General features: G+C 42.3%; 1 protein-coding gene across 2 annotated transcripts in view; it reads left to right on the top strand.

The window, feature by feature from the left end:
* Positions 1-24441, top strand: part of LOC103127055 (zinc finger protein 709-like) — a 1044365-nt gene that overhangs the window by 302224 nt on the left and 717700 nt on the right. The window lies entirely within an intron of this gene.

Raw genomic sequence — 24441 nt, 5'->3', positions numbered from 1 at the left:
TTCACTCAATGTCCATCTTGTCCCCAGAGGCCAGGGATGGGGCAATCTTGTTCTGGATGTGTCTGCTGGCCAGCACAGAGCTTGACATGTAGTAGGTGCTGGATGAGAACTGCTGGGGAGACAGATGAGAGCTGGCAGGCAAGGCAGGGGGCAGCCCAGTGAACGTGGGAGTGCCCAAACGGGGCATGTCATGTCTCACCTCCTCCTGTAGAAGGCCAGAGGAGGGACAAGGACTCCACTGAGGACATACATACCAGTAAGTGATGGGTCAGGATTAGAGCTAATGGGGTGATGTTGGTAGCACTTCTAGTAGAGCACATCACAAGCAGTGGAGCAGGTCTGCATGTATCTAGCCTTCTCTCTCCCCCCCTCGATTGTTATCCTATCCAACAGCAATAACAATACCAACAACAAGGGTAACAAAATGGAATAAAAATGGCCTCCAGGAGCTGTAGATTCATAGTGAAGGCACTGAGCTCCAGCAATAACCTGGAAGCAAAAATAATAATAATAATAATAATCAGTAAATGCCAAGTGTTAGAGAGGTAGAGAAAAAGGAACTCTGCTATCCTGATTGTTGGAATGCAAACTGGTGCAGCCTTTTGAAAGATTGTATGAAAAATCCTTAAACAAATAAAGATGGAGGGTCTGGGTGGTGGCTCACCTGGTTGAGCACACATTACAGTGTGAAAGGACCCAGGTTCGATCTCCTGGTCCCCACCTACAGGGGGACAGCTTCGCGAGGGGTCAAGTAGGGCTGTAGGTGTCTCTCTGACTCTCTCCCTCTCTATTACCCCTTTCCCTCTCAGTTTCTGTGTCTACCCAATAAATAAATAAATAATGTGATTTGAAAAAATAATAAAAATGGAATAACCTTGTGATCCAACAATACAAATCTTAGGTATTTATCCAAAGGATACTTAATCATTAATCTGAAGGAACACACACACACTCCTGTGTTCGTAGCTGCATTGTTCACAACAGTCTAAGATTGGATGCAGCCTAGATGTTCATCAAACAGATGACTGGCTAAATAAGTTATAAAATATATATCTTATATATTATATATCTGCCTTATATATTCAATGGAATACAACTCTGCAAACAAAAAAGATATCATGTCCGTTGGGAAAAAAATGGATGGAACTGGAGGTGTTATTGTTAGAAGGTAAAAATATTGTTCCAGAAATAAGAGAGTTAAAAAGTAAGAGTTAGAGAAAATGGGCCCCTGGAGGGGGGCCAGTGAGCCATTTGTTTGACAAGAATCAGTTGAGGAAACATTTCCTGCTGACCAGGCAGAAGGGGAGATAACCAAAAGGTCACAACCCCTACCCCACTTCCGCCTGCTCTTGCTTGGGACATGCCGCTTGTCACATACAACCCTTGTCCTGAGCCCTATTTAAGCCCAGTAGAAATTGTAATCAATTGAGCACCCAATACAGCTGTGGGTTCTCGGCCCTAGCCCTATCCCGGGCTAGCAAATAAAGCTCTTTGTCTTTACATCACCCTGGTCTCTTGGTGAATTTCTTGGATTACCAAACCTAACATTTGGGGGCATCATCCAGGATCCTTGGAATTCATCAATAAGACTAGGGTGCTGAGCTTTTAATATTAGGAACTCTGGAGGACTAGGGTACCCACAGGGTGTTGAATGCCCAGGGCATTGGGACACTGGTATAGGCCTAAGTTTTGGGGGTCGGCAAAAGCCTTGCATATGGCAGCCGACAGGAAGGTGAAGAAGATGTTCTCACCTTCCCACTGGCACCCTCAGTGCATTGTAGCTAATAGTCTGACGAGGAATCCAGATAAGCTAAACTGAGGGCCAAAAGGAGTCCGTGAAATCAGGGCAACCTGGACGTGGAATCCTGGGAGAGGTAATGTCTAGACATTTTGGCGAGCCAGCCAGGAGAATTTGTCTAAGCGTGCTTGTCTGTTCATTAGCCCATCTGTGTTTCTGTGTTTTTTGTGTCCCTGTGTCTTTTTGGTCAACATTAGAAAATTATCTCAGAGCGACAGGACCAGATTTGGTTCCGGCCTGAAGTTACCAGCTGAATTTTGCCTTGTCTTTGTCTCTCTATTAAGCCTGAGTAGCAGAAGCGTGTCCTCAGGCTGGCCCAGGCAGGACCCTGAGGGTGCCACCCCGCCCGCACAGGAGTCCGGGGCTGGGAGCTGGGCCAGGCAGCAACTCTAGTGCAGGGGCAACCCTCCTCCCTGCTTCGGCACAGCTGTCACCCTGGACGGGCCCGTGGGTGTGGACGGGCGCTAGTGCTAGCATGCATGTGGCTTTACCCACTCCAGTGAAGGTGTGTAGAAGGGGGGTGGCCGCCCAGTCGAACTGGGCCCCGGCAGCCTTCTGGCCATCTGTCTGTCAGTCTGTCCCGTTCCCTCCCCACCCACTGTTCAGGTCCCAGCCACAGGGGCATGCCCGGCTGGCTCTTGGAGCTCCCCAACATTTAAAGCTTTCTGACCACTCATGCAGCTGAGTTTCCCTGTTGTCTGAAATCCTAATCAGTTGTACTATATATTCTCGTTGCTCTCCTCTTCCAATAGGGTTTGGTGTTGTTAAAATTCGGAGGCTCTGGCCGGGCTGGCTTGCTTCACGGCGGGTAACAGAGACACGAGACACGGAGACAACGGCTGGGCAGGGAAGCTGTATTTCTTTATTCAGGAACAACGATTCATAAACTAAGACAAACTAATCACCAAACAGAACTCTGTTGTCTCTTTGCGGCGGCAGTGCAAGCACTCTCTCTTTTTCTCTCGAACTCAGGAACTCTCCAACTCTGGCACTCTGGAACTCTCGTACTTGAGAGCCCTCTGAAACTCTGGCACACTGGAACTCTCTCTTACTCTGTAACCCTGAAACTCTCGAACTCAGGAACTCAGGAACTCTTGGACTCAGGAACCCTCTCTCGGGGTTCCTTGGGGCGGGGCCAAGCAGGCCCGCGAAATTAACAGGACTCATCCAATTCTCTTGGCGGGGGAGGACTAGAACAAACCAATGTAAAGCATATGACAGTTTGGTTTCTGATACTCCCCAGCTGGGAGAACAGGCTCCTGGTAATTTTAGCTTTTCTCTTTGGAGTACCTAATTCCTGGTCTTTTGCTGTTTTGGTCTGGACCTAGCCTGATCGTCAGCACTGACTGACAAGCTATGTTTTGTGGGTGAGTGTTTCAAATGACTGAATTCTTTGGTGTGTGACCCATTTTGGAGAGATCTTGTTCAGGGTAACTCTTAAGATGGGCACAGCAAGAGTTTTTGTGAAGATGAGCTGACTGGAGATGTTTGGAAACAGTCCTTGGTCCTCTTGGGCTTCTCGTGGAGAGAAGCTGAGTTTGTTTCTTCCTCCTTGTTTTTTCTAGGGCTAGTTAAGGTTGTCCTAGGAGCTGTAAGTTAAAGAAAATTATTTTAGTGTACAAATGTGAGATTTTTCATCTTGAAAACTGTCTGAGTGCAGATCTGAATTTGTGTTTGACCCGATATGTTGCTAAGATGTGTCTATACTGGTTAAAAGCTGTTCTTTTTATTATTATTATTATTTTAATTTTTTATTTAAGAAAGGATTAATGAACAAAAACATAAGGTAGGAGAGGTACAACTCCACACAATTCCCACCACCCAATCTCCATAACCCACCCCCTCCCATGATAGAAAAGCTGTTCTTTTGCCCTAAGCAATCAGCCCCAGATATCTAAATGATAAAAAGGTGACTATGATATGTCTTGATAATAAAAGTTTTCTCCTCTTGTGTGTTATAGACTACATGTTTATATGCATGTTTTAGGTTTGTTTTTATGGCCTGAGAAACGTTAATCTTAAAATTAAAAGTGTAAGTAACTTTAAAGCTGCATTCTTATCAAAGTTTTTTTTAAGAAAAAAAGTTTTCAACACATTTCTTATGTGGTAATATAAGGGTAAAAATTAATTTGCTAAGGCAGCTAAAGCTTTAAAGTAAAAGTCTTAAGTATTTAACGTGACAGTTCTTCATCTCCAAGTTGATATGCAAATTATCTGTATTTAACTGAAAAAGTTCCAGTACATTTTGGAGGGCCCCCAAAATGCCCTGAGAACTGTTTTGTGGATATTGGTCCACAGCAAATTTGGCATTTGTCTGACACTAGAGATGTTTCGAGAAGCATTGTTACTAGTGTGTGTTAACTCTCTAAGTAATTAGAGTTTGTTTAAAGTTTAAAAAATTTAGTTAAACTTAATTTGGTTTAGAGATCCTGGTTATGAAAATTGCTACAGGAGGTTAAAAAGATAACTTTTAAATTTATGTTCTTTAAAATTCAAACAAAGCCTCTTTAAATTAGGTGTCACACACCGAAGGTATGTCTTCTGTGTGGCAAATGGCAGAAAGGCTATTGATATGTAAAAGTTCTCAAATACCTTCTCAACTAAAGAGGTGAAACTGGCCTAGGTGAGTAAAAGATAACACAATGGTTATGTTTTGCCTGATGATGTTGCTCTGATAAATGAGGTTTAATATAAATGAGATGTGTAAAATTTTTAATAAAACTTATTAAATATATATAAAGCTGTCTAGCTGTAGAGCTATATAGTTAACCTTTTATTACATTTTATTCATAAAGTGTGCCCCTGGTTTCCCTGAGAAAAAAAACCTCTAGATATTGAAATATGAGAGAGACTAGGTAAAAAGTTAAGCGAGTTTTACGTCTGATATAGACAAAAATATTCCAGTTGAAACTTTCTACTTTGTAACTTGTTAAGAGATTTTTTTTATCTTACTCATGAGTTAGTTACTGTTGCTTTCACAGTGACTTGCTCCTTCTGATAAAGTTGTTACTGAGATAACTCCCCTATTTAGAAAGACTACAAAAATTATCAAATAATTGGCTTTTGAGAGTATAGATTCTACTTGTCAAACTCTAATTAGTTCTTTTAGAGAGTAAAAAAATTATCTGGTTTATTTCAGGACATGACACTGTCAGAGATTTACTCTTGATAAATTAAGTTGATACATGGTGTTTCTGGTCTGATAGAAGATTTGTTTTGGGGAGCCGGGCGGTAGCGCAGTGGGTTAAGTGCAGTTGGCACTAAGCGCAAGGACTGGCATGAGGATCCCGGTTAGGGCCCCTGGCTCCCCACCTGCAGGGGAGTTGCTTCACAGGTGGTGAAGCAGATCTGCAGGTGTCTGTCTTTCTCTCCTCCTCTCTGTCTTCCCCTCCTCTCTCCATTTCTCTCTGTCCTATCCAACAACGACATCAACTACAACAACAATAAAAAGACAACAAGAGCAACAAAAGGGAAGATAAATAAAATTACAAAAAAATATTTTAAAAAAATGTGAAAAAAAGATTTGTTTTGGCAAATCCTGATTTAACAAAATTATTATTTTAAATATTTAAGCTATGAGGTTTATTTTAGCCTTTTAAGTTGCCATATTAGAGTTCTAAGGGGCAAAATCTATTAAAAGTTTTATATCTATGCTTACTCATGATAGCTTTGAGATAAGTAAAGATCTTAGAAAACTAAGTTATAATAGTGTACTTAAACTGTCTAAGCATTTTAAAATAATGCTAAAAAATGGTAATCATTTTATCATGTCAACATATTGGGTATTGACTTTATATACTATACTGGTATATCTGTTTGTTAAAAAGGACTTCTAAAATTGTATAGGCCAATTTTGGTCATTAGATTGTCAATTTTGGTAAACTCCTAATTTGGTTTTGTGTATGTCTTACTGGTTACAAATGTACGACTACAGCAGTGATACCCCTTCAATCATACCACAAGGTTCTCTTAGGGGGTCTCCAAGGGGCAGTAAAATGGCCCAGAGATCTCTCTAAGGTAAATAGAATGGCACTAAATTTGGCCTTTTGTTGCTCAAATCTGCCCCAGATAGTAGAAGAAAGTTACAGAAGACAGAAAGATTTTAAAGAAAAGCTGAGAGATTGCTCAGAGGGTTTTTAAGAAGTTGGTAAATGTTTTGACATTAGACTTTAAAAAAAAAAGTTGGGGCAGTGCCCAGAGGGAAAAAAAAGTCAGAAAGATGAGGCTAAAGACAGAAAAAGATCAGTGATATTACTAAAAAAAAAAAAAAAAAAGACTAGAAGAAAGGCTGTTTTATCAACAAGCCATTTAGACTACTTGTGGATGAACTTAAAGGCATAAGCCGGGGAGTGCTGACCCAAAAACTTGGCCCATGGCACAGACTCGGTGCCTATTTGTCAAATATTAGACCCAGTGGCTGCTGGATGGACAAAAATGCCTGAAGACAATAGCACCTGTGGCACAGCTGGTAAAGAAAGCAGAGAACCTATCACTGGGGCAAGTCAAATGCCCACCTAACCTGCTACCAAGCTCTGTTCCTAGACCATGAGTGAAATTCAGTGCTGCCACCAGCCTGAACCCTGCCACCCTGATGTTGGAGATGGATCCTGAGCCCCTCCCCCCCCCAAAAAAAAAGCTGCAAAGAGGTATGCCTTTGCTACATGGCGTGGCGCATGTGGGGAGGGAAGATTCCTGACTCCCACCGGGAAGATGATCCAGCACAAGGAACCTACTGGAAGCCACATGGACCCTGCAAGAAGCAGTCATTATCCATTGTCCCGAACATCAGAAAAGAGACCAGAGGGCAGATGAAGCCACTTGTGCAGCTACACAGCAAACAGAGACAGCTTTGGCAGTGAAAGACCCTTGCTACAGTAAAAAAAAAAAAAAAGGATAAGATGGGTGAGAGATTAAGACTAAAAAAAAAAAAAGATAAAAAGACATTAAAAAGTAGATTTTATAGAGGTAAAACCAGAGACTTTTAGATATAAGTACTTGCTGATATTTATAGACACATTTTCAGGTTGGATAGAGGTTTACCCAATAAAGTCTGAGGGGGCATAGATGGTGAACAGAAAAAATTTTAGATAAAATAGTGCCCAGGGAGAGAGTTCCCTCTCACCATTAGTTCTGGTAAGCAGACATTCACTGTTTTTGTGTCTCAGTTAGTGGCCCCCAAAATGGAAACAAATTAGAAATTTCATTTTGCTAATGAGCCCCATATCTCTGGGCAGGTCGAGAGGTAAATTAGACCTTAACGGAGATTTTAACTAAATTAACCCTTGAAACTGGCGGGGGATGGGTACCACTGCTGCCCCTGGCCCTTCTGAGAGTGTGCTGCTTCCCATTTGTAAATAAACTGTCTCCCTTTGAAATTACTTTTGGCAGACTGCTCTTGTTCTTGTCACTTATCCCACCAAAGTTAACAAGTTCTTACAGAATCCCCAGCCTATATGTATTGCAGGACAATTGAAATGCTGTGCAACAAGCCTGGGGGAGGACCAGTCACCAGCTCTCAACAGATGCCACCAGTGGCTCCCCTTAAAGAGTAAAAATGGTTTTCTTACAAAATCAGAGGGGGATGTTATCCCTGAGACAAAAAGGAAGGTTGCTTCTACTACAGGGACAAAACTGGTTTGAGCTATGGTCTAACTGGTATTAACCCTTGGGCCTTGTGTTCTAAATAAGTTCATGGTTATTGTTAAAAATCGACTGGATATGATACAGCTGTTGGTTTTAAGACAAAACCAGCTCCGTCATTATCAGCTGGTAAGCCAAGTGACAAGAGATATTTAGCTAAGATTAGCTAAAGGAGACACAGAGAAGGGGGGAATGTTAGAAGGTAAGAATATTGTTCCAGAAATAAAAGAGTTAAAAAGTAAAAATTAGAGAAAATGGGCCCCTGGAGGGGGGCCAGTAAGCCATTTGACAAGAATCAGTTGAGGAAACATTTCCTGCTACCAGGCAGAAGGGGAGATAACCAGAAGGTCACAACCCCTACCCCACTTCCTCCTGCTGTTGCTTGGGACATGCCACTTGTCACATATAACCCTTGTCCTTCTTCTTCTAGCGTTTGCCCTTCTTCCTTAGCCAGTCAACAGCGTCAGGTTGAAAGCTGTCAGGAGCTGCTTGTTGCTGGCTTTGAAAGTGACTGGGATCCATGTGGATTCAGTCGGCTAGGAAGGATCGTCAGTTTCCCCAATGAATGGGTACTCACGGGATGCATCATGGGAAGGTCGATCCAATGCATCCCAACCCTTGTCCTGAGCCCTATTTAAGCCCAGTAGAAATTGTAATCAGGGTTGAGCACCCAATACAGCTGTGGGTTCTCGGCCCTAGCCCTATCCCGGGCTAGCAAATAAAGCTCTTTGTCTTTACATCACCCTGGTCTCTTAGTAAATTTCTTAGATTACCGAACCTAACATTATATTTAGTAAAATAAGCAAGAGATGAAAGACAACTACTAGGTTGTTTCACTCACCAGTGGAATCTAGAGTTCTTATACACATAAACTTGTGGGAAAAACAAGAAGAAAAAAAAAACAAAGGCAAGCAAACTGTTTCTAAGACTTGTGAGAATGATGATGGGTATCTTTGGGAACTGGAAGGATACAGAACCTTGGTGGTTGGTATGTTGTGTACATTGTAATATTTTTTTAGAAGAATTAATATTTTTTTAATTTTTTATTATCTTTATTTTATAGAGACAGGCAGAAATTGAAAGGAGTGGGGAGACAGAGAGGGAGAGACACAGAGAGATACTTGCAACCCTGCTTTACCACTTGTGAAGCTTTCCCTCTACGGGTGAGGACTGGGGACTTGAAACTGGGACATTGTACATTGTAATATGTGCTTTCAACCAGGTATGCCACTACCCTGTCCCAAAACTGTTTGTTTGTTTAATTTTTACAAGAGGACTGCTCGGCTCTGGCATATGGTGCAGGGGATGGAAGCTGGGACTTCAGAGCCTCAAGCATGAGAATCTCTTTGCATATAATTGTGTTATTTACCCCCACCATAGTAATCTTATACTTTTGTCATCTACTATTAATCACAAATAGAAATTTTTAATAATCTATATAGTATTTTCCCCCAAAGCATTGTTCAGCTCTGGCTTAAGGTGGTGCTGGGTATAGAACTTGGGGCCTTTGGTGCCTCAAGCATTAAAGTATTTTTGCATAACTGTTGTGCTATTTACCCAGCTCTTTGTACAATCTTTATAATAATGTTATCAACTTTTGAATAAGAAATGTAAAATTAAATAAAAATAACTGTCTCTTAAAAATGAAAAAACTGGGAGTTGGGCAGTAGCACACCAGGTTACGCATAGGTAGCACAAAGTGCAAGGACCAGCATTAGGATCCTGGTTTGAGCCCCCGGCTCCCCACCTGCAGGGGAGTCACTTCACAGGCGGTGAAGCAGGTCTGCAGGTGTCTACCTTTCTCTCCCCCTCACTGCCTTCCCTTCCTCTCTCTCTGTTTCTTTCTTCCTATCCAACAATAATGACATCAATAATAACTACAACAATGAAACAACAAGGGCATCAAAAGAGGATAAATATTTTTAAAATTTTGAAAAAACTGTCTTCCATAGTTATATAAAAATTAACAAAGTAATAGAAGCCTTAAATTAATTCACAGATATAATGAATTTAAAATAAATATTTAGTATATGTATATATATATATATTCCTTTCAAGTGCACATGAGACATTTTATCTTTTCTTAAAGTTTATTTATTTTTATTATCTTTATTTATTGACTAGAGACAGTCAGAAATCAAAACGGTAGGGGGAGATAGAAGCAGAGAGACACCTGTGACTGCTTTACCATTTGTGAAGCTTCCTCCCCTACAGGCAGGGACCAGGGGCTTGAACCCAGGACCTTGTGAACTGAAATATGTGCGCTTAACCAGGTGTGCCACCCTGACCCCCAGAGACATTTTATCTTTTAAAATATTTTGTTTACTTATGTATTTTGGATAGAGACTGAGAGAAGAGGAAGACAGAGATAAAGTGTGTGACGGGCACTAGTATCATTTCACTGCTTCTAAAGTTTTCCTATGGCACATGAGGACAGGGGGCTTGAACCCAGGGCTTTGTGCACTACAGTATGTGCAGTGCCGGGGGCCAAGGCCTTAGCTAAGTCTCTCATATAGAAAGTTACAAAACATCCTGAAAGTAGCCGGTAAAAACATTTATAGGTAGAACGGACATTCCGACCATTGGAACTGAGATGACCATCCAGCTGTTTGGAAGGTCGCTCACCCACCTCCCTCCCGCACTACCTTAGCAGAACTTCTTCATTGCTTGTGCTTATATTGCTGCTGCAAAATAAAATTTTTAGAGCTTGATCAGACCTCCTGTCTTGCTCTCATTCTTTGTGTCTCTTATCTCCTTCATTCTCTCGCCCCCGACCCTAGGTCTCCGTTGACAGACCCCGCAGGCCGGGGCAGTGCAGTCAACAAGATGCATCACCTCCTCACCCTGACCATGGAACATTCTCAAAGACTGACCATATATTGCAACATAAAGACAGCTATAATAACTATGTGACTACCACAATTATGAAAAGTGTATTCTCTTATCGTGTAGGTGTGAGGTTACAATCAATCAATAAGAGAGGCTGGCTGTACTGCTGCCCCCTGGGGTGGGCCTTGGGGCTGTGGCTTAAGTTACTTTGCATTGCATTAAACAAGTTCCAACTTCATGCTTTCCATTAAATCTCAGTTTTTCCAGTTTGTGATCCTGCTTATATATACATATATAGATATTTTTGTTTTCTTAGTAAAAAATTGTTTTTATTTTTTTCCTTTATTGGAGAATTAATGTTTAACATTCAACAGTAAATACAATAGTTTGTGCATGTATAACGTTTCTCAGTTGTCCTCATCACTATACAATCCCTGGGAGTTGGGCCGTAGTGCAGTGGGTTAAGCACACATGGCACAAAGTACAAGGACTGGTGTTAGGATCCTGGTTCGAATCCCCGGCTCCCCACCTGCAGGGTAGTAGCTTCACAGGCGGTGAAGCAGGTCTGCAGGTGTCTGTCTTTCCCCCTCTCTGTCTTCCCCTCCTCTCTCCATTTCTCTCTGTCCTGTCCAACAAAAACGACATCAGTAACAACCACAATAATAACTATAACAATAAAACAAGGGTAACAAAAAGGAATAAATAAATAAATATTAATTAAAAATCATTAAAACAAAAAAACAATACAATTCCCACTAGGTCCTCTGTCATCCTTTTATAGGGCCTGTACTCTCCCCCTACACCAATCCCAGAGTCTTTGACTTTGGTGCAATACGCCTGCTCCAGTCGTGGTCCTGCTTAGTGTTTTCTCTTCGGATCTTGTTTTTCAACTTCAGCCTGTGAATGACATCATTCCTCATTCATCCTTCTGTTTCTGACTTATTTCACTTAATATGATTTCTTCCATCTCCATCGAAGATGAGCTGAAAGCGATTTTTAATAGCTGAGTAGTATTCCATTGTATATATATATATATATATATATACCACAACATGCTCAGTCACTCATCTGTTATTGGACACCTGGGTTGCTTCCAGGTTTTGGCTATTACAAATTGTGCTGCTAAGAACATATGTGTACCCCACCTGCAGGGCAGGTCACTTCATAAGCAGTGAAGTAGGTTTGCAGGTGCCTATCTTTCTCTCCCCTTGTCTGTCTTCCCCTTCTCTCTCCTATCTCTCAATAACAACAACAATACTAACTACAACAATAAAACAAGGGCAACAAAAGGGAATAAATAAATATTTTTTTAAATAAGGACATATGTGTACTCAAATCTTTTTGGATAGGTGTCTTAGTTTCCTTTGGAAATATCCCCAGGAGAGGAGTTGCAGGATCATAGGGTAGGTCCATTTTTAGCATTCTGAGAGTTCTCCAGACTGCTCTCCACAGGGGTTGGACCAATTGCCATTCCCACCAGCAGTGCAGGAGGGTTCCTTGGACCCCACAACCTCTCCAGCATTTGCTGCTGTTACCTTTTCTGATGTATGACATTCTCACAGGAGTGAAGTGATATCTCATTGTTCTCTTTATTTGCATTTCTCTGACTTGGAGCAATTTTTCATATGTTTTTCAGCCTTTCAAATCTCATCTGTGGTGAATATTCTGTCCATATCCTCCCCCCTTTTTGGATGGGGTCAGTTGTTTTCTTGTTATGAATGGCAAGTTCTTAATATATTCTGGTTATTAAACTCTTGTCTGATGTATGGTATATAAAGATCTTCTCCCATTCTGTGAGGGGTCTCTTGGTTTGGGTAGTAGTTTCTTTAGCTGAGCAGAAGCTTTTTAATTTGATGTAGTCCCATAGGTTTATGCTTGCCTTAGTCTTTATTTTTTTTTTTAAAGACATGTATTTTTAATACTTAATATCTTTTTGTTGCCCCTTTTACTTAGTATTGTCGGTATTGTTGTTATTGATGTCATTGTTGTTGGGTAGGACAGAGAGAAATGGACACTATACAAAAATACTTAAAACACATTCCAGGTAAACATGAGACATTAAGAAATAGGACTGGGGGCCATGTGGTGGTGCACATGTGGCCATGTGGTTGAGCGCACATGTTACAGTGCCCAAGGACCCATGTTCGAGGCACTGGCCCCCACCTACAAGGGGAAAGGTTCACAAGTGCTGAAGCAGTGCTGCAGGTGTCTCTCTGTATCTTTCTCTCTCTATCACCCTCAATTTCTGACTATCCAGCAAATAAATAAAGATTAAAAAAATAAAAAATAAATAAATAGTACTAGTAAGACATTGGCATTAAAAGGTAAAATGCAATGGTATTTTCAACATGAAAACACAAGCCGCCGGAATGGGAAACTCTGGGAGAAGACTTGACAGAATCCTTTCAGCTCTGTGGGGAGGGGAGACCTCAGCAACCATCAATTCTGCAGGTGACAACTTTGCTTTTCCCTAAAGGTAAACTGCCCAACGTGCTGCACCCATGCCTGAAACTGTGAAACTAAAACGAGTGTTACTCTACTGACTGTTTCTATTCAGAAACTTATGTGAATATAAGCTTTAAGAAACACTGTGGGAGTCTGGCGGTAGCGCAGCGGGTTAAGTGCAGGTGGTGCAAAACGCAAGGACCAGCGTAAAGATCCTGGTTCGAGCCCCCAGCTCCCCACCTGCAGGGGAGTCGCTTCACAGGCGGTGAAGCAGGTCTGCAGGTGTCTATCTTTCTCTCCCCCTCTCTATCTTCCCCTCCTCTCTCCATTTCTCTCTGTCCTATCCAACAACAACGACATAAAAAATAACTACAACAATAAAAGCAAGGACAACAAAAGGGAATAAATAAATTTAAAATTTTTTTTAAAAATTAAAAAAAAAAAAAAGAAACTCTGTGTGGTCCAGGAGGTGGCGCAGTGCAATAAGGCACTAGACTCTCTAGCATGAGGTCCTGAGTTTGATCCCCGGTAGCACATGTACCAGAGTTATGGCTGCTTCCTTCTCTCGACCTATCTTTCTCATGAATAAATAAGTTCTAAAAAGAAAGAAAGAAAGAAAGGAAGGAAGAGAAAGACTGTTTTATTTTCTGAAGAAATTTACAGTTGCCAGTTACATGTTCCATTTCTCAGTGCAGATTTGATGCTATCCAGTTATCAACCAGAGCTGTGAAATAGACTGAGCAAGGGGTGGCTTAGAAAATATCAATATCTGGGAATTGGGTGGTAGCACAGGGGTTAAGCACACGTGGCACAAAGTGCAAGGACCAGCATAAGGATCCCAATTCGAGCCTTCAGCTCCCCACCTACAGGGGAGTTGCTTCACAGGCAGTGAAGCAGGTCTGCAGTTGTCTTTCTCTCCCCCTCTCTGTCTTTCCCTCCTCTCTCCATTTCTCTCTGTCCTATCCAACAAAGACGACATCAATAATTACAACAATAATAACTACAGTAATAAAACAACAAGGGCAACAAAAGGGAATAAATAAATATATATATCAATATATAATCAGTAATACATTACAAGATTCGACAAATGGAAATTAAAAAAAAAAGTCTGTACACTCAGAAACAATGGTTAGAAGGAAAAAAATCACTGCAGTACAAATGGAGTTAACATTTGCAAGTGGCAATTCAATGTGCCTCACAAAATGTGCAATGGTGGCCAAAGTTTTAGTGCCCTGGTGAGTCCTAAATTCCTATGCAGTGTGACTCAGTTAAAAGAGCCTAGAGTTCCTAACTGGAAATATCCCCTCCAATTAGACTACACACTTCTGCTACATTCTTCCACAAACCTGTGAATGTTTTAAGATTGTGCAATTTAAGTGGCCAGGTAGTAGCAAAGCAGATTAAGCACACATGGTGTAAAAGGCAAGGAGTGGGCAAGGATTCCAATTCAAACCCCCCCACCCCCACCTGCAAGGGGGTGGCATCATAATCGGTGAAGCAGGTCTGCAGGTGTCTTTCTCTCCCCCGTCTGTCTTCCCTTCCTCTTTTGATTTCTCTCTGTCTTATACAACAACGATGACAGGAATAACAACAACAATGAGGATAAGCAACAAAAAGGGAAAAAATAGCCTCCAGAAGCAGTGTATTTCTCTCTGTCTTATACAACAACGATGACAGGAATAACAACAACAATGAGGATAAGCAACAAAAAGGGAAAAAATAGCCTCCAGAAGCAGTGTGTTGGGCTGGCTTTGTGGGCAGGAGTCAGATGACCAGAGACTCATGGCTGGGCGGTTACGCATTTCAGTCTTTATTCATGCAGAACGCAGAGCAATCTTTTTTTAAAAAAAAAGATTTTATTTATTTATTCATGAGAAATGATAGGTGAGATAAAGAACCAGACATCACTCTGGTACATGTGCTGACAGGGATTAAATTGAGGACCTCATGCTTGAGAGCCCAATGCTTTATCCACTGCGCCACCTGCCGAACCACAGATGTATGTTTATTCCTAAAATTATCCCTCCCTAAAAAAAAAAAAATCTTTACGAAAGTAAACTTCTTGTCAACCATTTAAAATTTACATAATATAGGATGATTACCACTGCCTCAAAAAAAAAAAAAAAACACAAAAAGAAACTTTACTTGTGGTCTAGGAGGCAGTGCAGTGGATAAAGCATTGGACTCTTAAGAATGAGGCCCTGACCAAAAAAAAAAAAAAAAGAATGAGGCCCTGAGTACTAATCCCTGGCAGCACATGTACCAAATGGTATCTGGTTCTTTCCTTCTTAGCCTTCTCATTAAAGTACACATATTAAAAAAGAAACAAAGAAAGAAGGAAAGAAACCATCTTAAAAAAAAACACTACCCAGCTACATCAAAAAATAAAGAGTGGAAAAGTCCACCTCAGGTATGTACTGCCATTTCCGTCTCCTGTGCAGAGACAAACAGAGATCTATGTAAACCATAACCTTGATAATGTCCCACTAACCTGGAGTTTAGCATTACAGAATCCATACTGATTCATATGTGTTGTGTCCTCTTCTGTGAGTTAGTTCAGGCACCTGTGTATTTGTACCCAGACACATTTAACTATTTTTCTGTCTTTCTTTATTAAAGATTTTTTTAAATTTATTAGTGAGAAAGATAGGAGGATTGGCCTTGGGACCTCACGCTTGAGAGTCCAATACTGTCCCCACTGCACCACCTCCTGGACCTCTAATTTAACTCTTTTTAGAATTCAAAAGTTAAGTTTAAAAAGTCTATTTTCATGACTTAGACAAAAAGACCAGCTAGAATAATACACACATGGGAAATTTTATTACTGCCTCACATACAACTTAATGTGTACTGTAACAGTTGTCCCAATGGGATCACATAGTTATGCCAAATTTAAAAAAAATCAAGTTTATTATTTTAAAACAATGAAATAATTTATATAAAGAAGTGTGAGTAAGGTGCCGGCTGGTGGTGCACATGGTTGAGCGCACATGTTACAGTGCATAAGGACCAGGGTTCAAGTCCCTGTCCTCACCTAGAGGGAAAGTAGTGTGGCAGGTCTCTCTCTCTTTTATTTATTTATTTATTTATTTATTTAAAATTATTATTATGTTTTAACCAGAGCACCGCTCAGCTCTGGCTTATGGTGGTGTAGGGGATTGAACCTGGGACTTTGGAGCCTCAGGAATGAGAGTCTGTTTGCATAACCATTATGCTATCTACCCCGTCCTCTTTTATTTATTTTTTTAAGGATTTTATTTCTGAGAGAGATGCAGAGAGAGATAGACACAGAGAGAAACACCAGAGCACTACAAAACTCTGGCTTGTGGTCTTCTTCTTCTAGCATTTGCCCTTCTTCCGTAGCCAGTCAACAGCATCAGGTTGAGCCTGATGTAAAGTTTCGAGACCTCCTTTGAATCTGGAGAGGTGGCAGTCGTTGACTATGTGGGTCATAGTCTGTCTGGAGCCGCAGGGGCAGTTCGGGTCGTCTCTGGCTCCCCAGCGATGGAACATAGCGGCGCACCGGCCATGGCCTGTTCGATGGCGATTGAGCAGGGCCCGATCATAACGTGCTAGGTCAAAGCCGGGTTGACGCTTGCAGGGGTCTGTGATGAGGTGTTTGTTCTTGACCTCAGCTGACTGCCAACTCTGTTTCCAAGAGTCTGGAACAGAGAAGTTCAGTGTAGGCGTAGGGGACCAGATTGGGTGATGAGACGTCAAGCGTTGGACAGGGTGGGCGAAGATATCCGCGTATATTGGCAGGTCCGGTCGAGCGTAGACGTGGGAAATGAACTTAGATGATGCCGCATCCCGACGAATATCTGGCGGGGCGATGTTGCTAAGAACTGGCAGCCATGGAACCGGGGTGGAACGGATGGTTCCAGAAATGATCCTCATGGAGGAATATAATTTGGAATCGACCAAGTGGACATGGGGGCTACGGAACCATACTGGGGCACAGTATTCTGCAGTGGAATAGCATGATGCCAGAGAGGATGATCGCAGTGTGGAAGCGCTCGCGCCCCATGAGGAGCTGGCCAGTCTTGCAATGATGTGATTCCTCGCGCCCACCTTTGCTGCAGTTTTTATGAGATGTTCGTGAGATGACAGGGTGCGATCGAGAGTAACGCCAAGATAGACTGGCTGGGCTTCATGCCGGATTCTCGTATCGCCAAGCTGCACATTAAGCTCACGCGAGGCCGAGGCATGGTGTAGATGGAAAACAGATGATACCGTTTTTGCAGTGCTAGGGATTAGTCGCCATTTTTTACAGTCATCAGATATCAGAGACATGTCTTTGGCTTGTGGTGATGCAGGGGATTGAACCTGGGACTCCTGGAGCCTCAGGCATGAGAGTCTCTTTACATAACCATTATGTTATCTACCCCTGCCCCCCCTTCTCCCTCTCACCCTTTCCTCTTGATTTCTGGTTGTCTCTCTTACCAATAAATAAATGTAAAGGTAATTTTAAAAAAGAAGCTTGAGGGAGTCGGGCTGTAGCGCAGCGGGCTAAGTGCAGGTGGCGCAAAGCACAAGGACCGGCATAAGGATCCTGGTTCGAACCCGGCTCCCCACCTGCAGGGGTGAAGCAGGTCTGCAGGTGTCTATCTTTCTCTCCTCCTCTCTGTCTTCCCCTCCCTTTCTCCATTTCTCTCTGTCCTATCCAACAACGACAACAACAATAATAACTACAACAATAAAACAACAAGGGCAACAAAAGGGAATAAATAAATTAAATAAATATTAAAAAAAAAGAAGCTTGAGCAAACAGTTACATTGAAATCATAGCAAAAACAATTATTTGAGAACTGGAAGAATCCTGAAAGATCAAAATCTTTGGAAACTGGAATGAGCAATGACGGTTTCTCTGAGCCTTGTGGCAAACTAAGACCCCGCTAAACTGCTATGGGCAGTTCCTCCAGCACTGCTTAGGAGAGGGTTTAGGATCCTTGCTTGGGCGAGAGCTTAAGATCCCCATAGCAGGGCCTGGGCGATAGCACAGCGGGTTAAGCGCACATGGCACAAAGTTCAAGGACCAATGCAATGATCTGGGTTTAACAACCCCCTCTCCACCTGTTGCGGGGGGAATCACTTCACAAGCAGTGAAGTAGATCTGCAGGTGTCTATCTTTCTCTGTCTTCTCCTCTCTTGATTTTTCTCTGTCCTGTCCAACAATAACAACAATGATAAAGAGCAGGGGCAAAAAAAAAAAGGGGGGGGGAAATCGCCTCCAGGAGCAGTGGCTTTGTAGTGCAGCCACTGAGCCCCAGCAATAGCCCTGAAGGCAAAAATTAAATAAAAAAATAAATCCAAGAGCATTGTGTGGTGCTTAACAAGTAGCAGGCACTTGAATCTTTATTGAATAAATAGATTCTATCTAAAAGCCATTCAAAATTGTGGTTTTGATTGGCTGTTGATTTGGAGGCATGTTTCTGTTTTTGGTGGATCTGACTATTATCCAATCAGGAAGGGAGGCCTGTGTATCAAGCACTTCATCCAATTATGTTTTTTTTTTTAAGATTTTATTTATTTATTAATGAGAAAGATAGAAGGAGAGAGAGAGAGACAAAGAACCAGACATCACTCTGGTACATGTGCTGCTGGGCATTGAACTCAGGACCTCATGCTTGAGAGTGCAGTGCCTTAGCCACTATGCCACCTCCCTAACCACTATGTTTTTTTTAATATGTTAAAAAATTTATTATATTTTAATATTTATTTATTCCCTTTTGTTGCCCTTGGTTTTTTATTGTTATAGTTATTATTGTTGTTGTTACTGATGGTATTGTTGGATAGGATAGAGAGATATGGACAGAGAAGGGGAAGACAGAGAGGGTGAGAGAAAGACAGACACCTGCAGACCTGCTTCACCTCCTGTGAAACGACTCCCCTGCAGGTGGGGAGAGGGTGGCTCCAACTGGGATCCTTATGACCTTCCTTGAGCTTTGTGTGTGCTCTTAACCCGCTGCACTGCAGCCTGACTCTCCATCCAATTATCTTTTAAAATATTGAAGTGTTCAGCTTTCTGTCCAATCTGGGCTGCTGATGGTGAAAGGAGGAAGTCCCATTAGTGTTTCTGCTTCTGAGATCATCACTTTATTTCTTGGTGTAGCTCTCACCATCCTGTGGTTTGGATTTTGGAGAAGGATCTTCAGTGAGCCCAGAGTCTGGACAGCTCATGGTGAGTGTGGGTTATTTGGGGCCAAGACTGGGAAAGTTGTGCCTCAGACCTGCTAGAAGGCTGTGGGAAGCAGCCACGTGGCCAAGGGTTCCCTCTCCTGTCGCCACCGTCTCCACATTGCACCTGGGCTGGACCCCTCTTGGCCAAGTATAGGAGTGGGTGTCTTGAATTACCTGGCTGTCTAACCTTTGCAGTGGGTTCAGGGCATGGTGAAGTGGAATTCCAAAAGGGGATTAACTTCAGCCATTGTCTTCAGGTGTGGACATTCTTTTTTTTTTTTTTTTTTTTTTTGCCTCCTGGGTTATAGCTGGGGCTCAGTGCCTGCTCTATAAATCCACTGTTCCTGGAGGCCATTTTCCCCATTTTATTACCCTTGTTGTCGTTACTGTTATGGTTGCCATTGTTGTTAGATAGGACAGAGAGAAATGGAGAGAGGAGGGGAAGACAGAAAAGGGGAGACAAAGATAGACCCGCAGACCTGCTTCACCACCTGTGAAGTGACTCCCCACGCCTGTAGGTGGGGAGGCAGAGGGCTCGAACTGGGATCGTTACCCAGGTTCTTGGACTTTGTGTCATGTGCACTTAACTGGTTCTGCTACCCCCCCCTCATTTTTTTATTTCTAGAGGACTTTGGGGCCTCAAGCATTAGAGTCTTTTTGCATGATAGCATAATGTATGATCTACCCTCCATCCTCATCTGCATTTTATAGTGTTATGTCCCTGCTGACCGAGCCCAGTTACAGACTGAGACTGACAGATAGCTGGTGACGATGTTTTATTCAGACTGACAAGACACACATACAGGGGAACACAGCGCTGTGGGTTTACGGGCTTGGACAGATCCCTAGCTAGCAGCCCTAGGCAACTCTGAGATGACTCCGCCCCATCTATAATCTCCAGGGGTGAGAGTTAAGCAAGCAGGATGCCTCAAGGGAAACAGATGCGCATTACATTCTAATCTTTACCTTGACCAAAGGGTACATTCTATTCTAATCTTTTTTTTAATATTTATTTATTCACTTCCCCGTTTGTTGCTCTTATTTTTTATTGTTGTTGTAGTTATTGATGTCGTCATTGTTGGATAGGACTGAGAGAAATGAAGGAGGCAGAGAGGGGGATAGAAAGACACCTACTGACCTGCTTCACCACTTGTGAAGGAATTTCCTGCAGGTGGGGAGCTAAGGGCTCAAACTGGGATCTTTCCACAGGTCCTTGAACTTTGCTCCATGTGTGCTTAACCCACTCAATACCTACCACCCCTAATCTTTACCTAAACAGTACATTCCAGTTTCTGTCTATGGCACCTGTCTTTATCTCAGCAAAGCAGGTAAACAGAAGCAGAATGAATGGGAACATTCAAATTTAAACTGTCACATTAACAATAATTTGCATCATCATCATTCTTGCTGGCTAGTTATCTAAAAAGCCAGTTGCCCGCCGGTGTTCCTGGGAGAGAGAGATGTTAGCTTCTTTGCTAACTTTTACTTTCTTTTACTTGAAACAAGTCCCTAAGATGGAGGAATTCTCAAAATGGGGAGCTCTTGCTCTCAGTAGCATTAGCATTCAGCTGGAAAGAGAAATGAATGCTAGGACAGGATGCAGGCAGCTTTGTATAGCTGGCCTTTCTTGCAGGCTACCTACAGGGTGCAGGGGGAGTGGTTGATAATGACCTTCTTGCAGAGGAGTATTTCCCTAAGTGCCACCCTAATGTGCTCCCATACTTGACTGACAGTCTTGTGATCTAAACTCATGTTCTTAACCCAGGCTGAAGGAGCAAGGAAGTACTTGCTGACCCCGGGGCAAGATAGTTAGGTGGAGAATTCAGCCGCTCTGTGTGCACCCTGTAGCCTCCAGGCGTGCCCAGTAGAGCACTAATTGCTCTGCTATCTTTGGGGGCTAAGCTTTCAATAAACTGGGTAAAACTGGGAATTGCTCAACAAAGTCACAACACCTTGAGGTTACTGGAAAACAGAGTTTTTATTTCTGGCATGCCTTTTATACAAAAAGAAAAGTTGACCATAAATTAAAAAATTCACAATTATGCATAGAAGGACTGAGTCATGAGCAGAGGTTTCTGACTGCCAAGGCTTTTACACACACTAGATTTAAATCTGCCAGCGCTTTTACAAACACCAGGAGGAAAGGGGGGTTAGGGTTAGGATTTACAGGTGGCTTAAAGGAGACTGGTACAAGCAGTTGCCATTAATTTCTATATATGCTACTTCAATATATACTAAGAAATTCTTTTTTTTCTTCAAAAATGTTATCTGAATGTTTCAGTGGTTTACTGGCATTTTTTATTTTATATTTATTATTGGATAGAGACAGAGAAATTACGAGGAGAAGGGGGAGACAGAGAGATACCTGCAGCCCTGCTTCACCACTTGAGAAGCTTTCCCCCTGCTGGTGGGGACCAGGGGCTTGAACCCAGAGCCTTGTACACCGTAGAGTGTGCAGTTGTCCAGCTGTGCCACTGCCTGGAACCTATACTAAGAAATTCTTTCCCATCTGCCTTTTTAAAAAAAATATTTGATTTATTTATTAAGATGGATAGGTAGAGAGAGAAAAAAACCAGAGATCACTCTGGTACATGTGTTGTTGGAGACTGAACTCATGCTTGAGTGTCCAACACTATCCACTGTACCACCTCCCAGACCACTCCAATTTTCTTTTCTTTTCTTTCTTTCTTTCTTTCTTTCTTTTTTTCTCTGAAGAATTTATTTATTCATGAGAAAGATAGGAGAAAGACCCAGTGTAGGAACTGAGCAAAAAGAAATAAATATAAGATGGTAAATAATGAGACAAATGAACCTAGTCTCAGGTTACCTAAGGGTTAAGTAGGCAATTATATGACAGGCCTGTCCCTGAGGAAGAAAGCAATTCTCAAGAGTTAAAGCTGTAAACAGAGAATCAGAGGAATCTGGAAGGCAAGAGATAAATCCAAGGACAGACTCTGAGAAAACAGTCCAGGAGCCTAGGGTCCGGAGAAGGAGATAACCTCGAGGTCAAAAAGACCTCCTCCCCTTCCCTGCACCTGGGGACCATAGATAAAACTGTTGTAAAACTGACATTGTGTAGCTGAGCCCTGTCACTTAGTCTGTAATCTGAAATGTATACATATCCTAGTAGGACTTGGGTACGGGGTCGATTACCAGAGAGCTGGTGTGGCAGCCCCTCGGTAACTCGGCCCTAGCCGGCTAGAATAAAGGCACATTGGTTTTACATCACCCCAGTCTCTTGGTGCTTCCTTGGATTTGCAGTCCAACACCAGAAAGCCCTCTTTTACATGTGCTGCCAAGGAGAGAACTCAGGACCTCATGGTTGAGAATCCAGTGCTTTATCCACTGCGCCACCTTCCAGACCACCCCAATTTTATTTTCTTTACTGATTTACTGATAGGTTTTAAGTTTCTGGAGTATATTAAGCACCTCTAGTGCTGTTGCATTTTGTTTTTATTCCCTTTAATTTATCCTTAGCAACAAATCCAGCCGGAGAAATGTCCCAGGATTGTTTTTTAATATGCTTGCTGGGGAAACAAAAGCAGTTCCACATCTTAATCTCAAGAACATGAAATGTGGATGACAATTGTTCACTGATTTATAGTGGCTCCAATGTGGTGTGCAGAAATATGACAGTGTGGGATACTGCCCATCAGCTGTTCACACCTGGGAATCTGAATTTGTCATTTGTTTATTTAGTAATGACCAACAAGCCCATAGCATAAGGGGTACAATTCCATACAATTTCCCCAACCAGAGTTCTATATCCAGTCCTCTCCATTGGAAACTTCCCTATCCTTTACCCCCTCTGGGAGTATGGACCCAGGGACATTATGGGGAGCAGAAGGTGGAAGGTCTGGCTTTGATAATTGCTTCTCTGCTGGACATGGGTGTTGGCAGGTGGATTCATACTCCCAGTCTGTCTCTCTCTTTCCTTAGTGGGGCAGGGCTCTGGAGAGGTGGGGTTCCAGGACACATTGGTGAGGTTGTCTGCTCAGGAAAGTCAGATTGGTGTCATGTTAGAATCTGCAACTTGGTGGCTGAAAAGCATTAAGATATAAAGCCTGCCTCCTGTTTAATTTCAATGTGACTATTACTGTTTTGATTCAGTGCTCTAGGCAATGTTAAGGCCAGTCCTGTATTTTACTAGAGTTGGATTCAGACTAAGGGTCATTCTGTCTGTCTCTCTCTCTCTTTCTCTTTCACTCCATGAGTCTGTATGGGGCAGGTCAGTGCAGATAACTTATTTGTTTCTTATGTTCTTTTAAAAAAATGTTTAAAAATTTTTTAAATTTCTTTATTGGGGAATTAATGTTTTACATTCAACAGTAAATACAATAGTTTGTACATGCATAACATTCCCCAGATTCCCATTTAACAATACAACCCCCACTATGTCATTCATCATCCTTCATGGACCTGTATTCTCCCGACCCACCCACCCACCCCAGAGTCTTTTACTTTGGTGCAATACGCCAATTCCATTTCAGGTTCTACTTGTGTTTTCGTTTCTGATCTTGTTTTTTAATTATCTTTATTTATTTATTGGATAGAGACAGCCAGAAATAAAGAGGGTATGGTTGAATAAGACACGAAGAGAGAGAGAGAGAGACACACACACCTGCAGAACTGCTTTACCACTTGTGAAGCTTTCCCTCTGTAGGTGGAGATGGAGAACTCGAACCTAGGACTTTGTGCTTTGTAATGTGCGCTCAATCAGATGTACCACCACCCAGCTGCCACTTTTTAAATATTTATTTATTTATTCCCTTTTGTTGCCCTTGTTGTTTTATTGTTGTAGTTAATCTTATTGTCGTCATTGTTAGATAGGACAGAGAGAAATGGAGAGAGGAGGGGAAGACAGAGAGGGGGAGAGAAAAACAGACACTTGCAGACCTGCTTCACTGCTTGTGAAGCAACTGCCCTGCGGGTGTGGAGCCAGGGACTGGAACCTGGAATCTTATGCTGGTACTTGCACTTTGTATCACCTGCATTTAACCCGCTGCACTACCGCTGGACTCTCTCTTATGTTCTTATTAATGTATTTATGAAAGAAGATAGAAGAGAGTGAATCGGGAGTCGGGCTGTAGCGCAGCGGGTTAAGCACAGGTGGCGCAAAGCACAAGGACCAGCATAAAGATCCCGGTTCGAACCCCGGCTCCCCACCTGCAGGGGAGTCGTTTCACAGGCGGTGAAGCAGGTCTGCAGGTGTCTATCTTTCTCTCCTCCTCTCTGTCTTCCCCTCCTCTCTCCATTTCTCTCTGTCCTATCCAACAACGACAACAACAACAATAACTACAACAATAAAACAACAAGGGCAACAAAAGGGAATAAATAAATAAAATAAATAAATAAAAAAGAAGAGAGTGAATCACTGGCACATGGGATGCCAGGTGATGAGCTCAGGACCTCATGCTTGAAAGACCAATGCTGTTTACACTGTGCCACCTTCTGGGTCACCAGGTCAACTTCCCAGTTGCAGAGGAATTTGAGGGTAGGAAGGGCCCCTGAAAATAAGAAGAAACTCATTATGTGGGCCCCATGGC

Source organism: Erinaceus europaeus, chromosome 23 (assembly GCF_950295315.1).
Source record: "Erinaceus europaeus chromosome 23, mEriEur2.1, whole genome shotgun sequence".
In the NCBI taxonomy this organism is placed as follows: Eukaryota; Metazoa; Chordata; class Mammalia; order Eulipotyphla; family Erinaceidae; genus Erinaceus; species Erinaceus europaeus.
This window is presented reverse-complemented; position numbering and strand designations above follow the sequence as displayed.